This window comes from Atta colombica, unplaced genomic scaffold (assembly GCF_001594045.1).
Source record: "Atta colombica isolate Treedump-2 unplaced genomic scaffold, Acol1.0 scaffold228, whole genome shotgun sequence".
Taxonomy (NCBI): domain Eukaryota; kingdom Metazoa; phylum Arthropoda; class Insecta; order Hymenoptera; family Formicidae; genus Atta; species Atta colombica.
In genome coordinates, this window is record NW_017259325.1 from 1,911,822 (window position 1) to 1,914,827 (window position 3,006).

Here is a 3,006-nt window from a genome sequence, read left to right on the forward strand (position 1 = left end):
AAACTGTATATGTGAAAACACAACTCGATAAACAATTTTTCATGCATGAATAATGCATGTATAATAAACATACATAAACACGTATAAATATACAAAAACATATATAATTAGTATATATATAAATATGAAATATGTCCATACATGCTCATACATTCCTCTTCCTTTTGTAAAAATATTTTTTAAAAATAATAATAGTAATATGAAAACATCAAAAATAATTAAAGGAATATTTTTCGCAGTGTTCGTTTTAGAAAAAAATAAATTTGGAAAAATGTAAAAAAACTTGTTCATAATATAATTATGCATAATTTTATTCATACACACATAGAAGAAAGCCGATACTGACACAGGTCTCCTGAAGCGACACCCCCTAATTTCTTAGAAACTAACTATTGCATTTTATTAATACTAATAAAAACATGATCTGTTTAGTTAATTAAAAAAGTGTAAACCTATAATTATATTTGTTGTTTCTATACGAAATCAATTAAAAACAAATTCTATGAATGCGAAAATAAAATTCTACGATTTTTCTTTTATAAATTGCGTAATTTAAATAATAGTGACTATATTATTAATAATATTACATCGTTTAAATACTTGTAGTTTCTTAAATGTAAACGTTATCTAAAGATCTTATAGCAAGATAATATGTACCTTATTGTGTCTTCCTATTTCAATCCAAGTAATGGCAACTTTAATTCTCTGTCAAAAATTATTACTCTTCGAAAAAAATTAATGTATCAAATGAAAAATTAAAACCCAGATGCAGGATAAACAATTCTATTCTATTCTTCGAGTTAGTGGCCTTCGCCACTGATGATGGCGGCGACTCAGAGAGCAGAAAACTGGAGTAAATACCTGAAACACCAAAGCGAAACGCCACCTGGAAAGAGATGAAGGAATTAATTAATTCCTCCTTCATCTCCTAAATCGCAAGTTCACATATATGAAAATCACACTTTAGGTTTAATGATTTTAAATAGGCGTGATCAACCGATAGAGAGTGAGAGGCGGGTTTTTTAGCATATGATGGATGTCGGTAGGAAAGGGTTCCTTAAGGTAGGCACGCAGTTTGATGGATTTATCTATACATTGACTACAATAAATAAGACTACAATAAATATGTCGTAATGATTTATGTCGTGCCTGTGATCTCCGCAGAAACAAGCAGGGAAGTCTATTATTTCTTTCCGATGCAGGCTGTAAGCAAGGTTATAGTGATTGGAGCGCAGCCTACAAATGATAACAATTTCTTCTCTTTTCTCTCTCTTTTGTGATTGATAAAACCATGGTTTCAGAGAGTTGTTCCTATAAAAATTATCACGTAGCTGCCTTTTATAGATATAGGCGAAAGATAAATGCATTATCCACTTCATGCGTAAAACGGAATGCAGCCTGTGTGTGATATCGCTGCTGGATCGTGACGAGAATAGTTACTTTCCATTTACACTGATTCTCAGATAATTCTCACTTGTGATGTCACAACTCAGTTGAATACGCGTTCCTTTTACATTCTGACAAGTGAGATTTAATTGAATTTTTGCCTATAATATGCTCAAGATCGAGACTGTGTGCTTTAGTGAATCTCTTTAAAACTCACTTTAAAAGTCAGATTCGAATTTGTGTGTTATGTGATAACTTTTTATCAAACTAAACAAATAATGATGTCTTTAATCTGAGTATGAAATACTCAGCTCACTTCATTTGTGACTCAGTTTCATTTGTGTGCAAATGGAAAGCAATTAATATTGCACATACGAAATTTTATATTTTTCTAAAATAAAATATCAACAATGTCACATTGGGTGTGTTCGGAGAGACACTATTCGCGCTATGGAGTGCAAACGCTGTTCTAATGCTGTTCTTGGAGCCAATAGCACAATAGCGTTAGCAAACTCCATGAACGATCCTAACGTAGCGTTGGTAGCGTTTAACCAGAGAAATATATTCGTCGAGGTTAAATTAATGTAGGAGATTCTATTTTCAATCACCAACCAAACTTTTTCCTATAATTAAAATTTTTAAGGTTTTGTAACATAAAATATTTGTAACGTAAATTTTTTATTTTTTCATAGTGAATAATAGAACGCAATTTCAATTGCAATCTCTATGACAGCTTGCCGCTAGACCGAAGTTAACAATGTAGAAACTAGATCAAAAAATTAATAGTTACATTAAATAAATTAATCAGATAAAAGGAAGAAGCATATTTACATCTTGAACATCCACTGTCGATTTCAGAAGAAGAAGAATACATCTAATAAGAATCTTACGCATTTGCAGCGGAATATAATCTGCTATACTATACCACAAGTAACTTTTTTTCGTACACGGGAATTAAAAATTGCCAGTAACAAACTATTTCTGACTTTCACATTTATATTGAAATCAAATACGCTTCGTAGAAACTTTGAAAAGTTAAAGATGATACACAAGCAAGAATTACATTCATTCCAGTCTAGTGGCAAGCCATGAGAGATCAAAATTGAGATTGCATTCATTATGATAAAATTTGAAATTCACACATTATGTACATATATTTACTCTACGAAATTTTAAGAGAAAAAAATTTGGTGACACTCGAGAACAGAATCTCCTTAAATATTAATCTAACTTTGACGAATGTTAAACGCTACCAATGCTACGCTAGAGTCATTCACGGATCTGTAAACGCTAATGTTACCAATACACTACCTCGGAAGAAATAGCGTTGATAGCGCGCAGTTGTGACGTAACATGTTACCATTAGTGATGTCATGATCGTGTTTGTTAGCACTATCTGCAGCTCCGCGAACAGTTTGTAGCGCCAAATAGCACAAATCTTCCTGAACGCACTCATTATGTTGCAATCGGCTGTAGCAATAAAAGCTACAGAAAAAGCTAAGGAGCAAATTAATCAAGAATAAAATATCGAAATAAGTTTTCATCGGTACATATTCATATCTATATATAATAAAAATAAAGATTTAATATAAAATAAATAATAAAAAAGAGACTACGAGT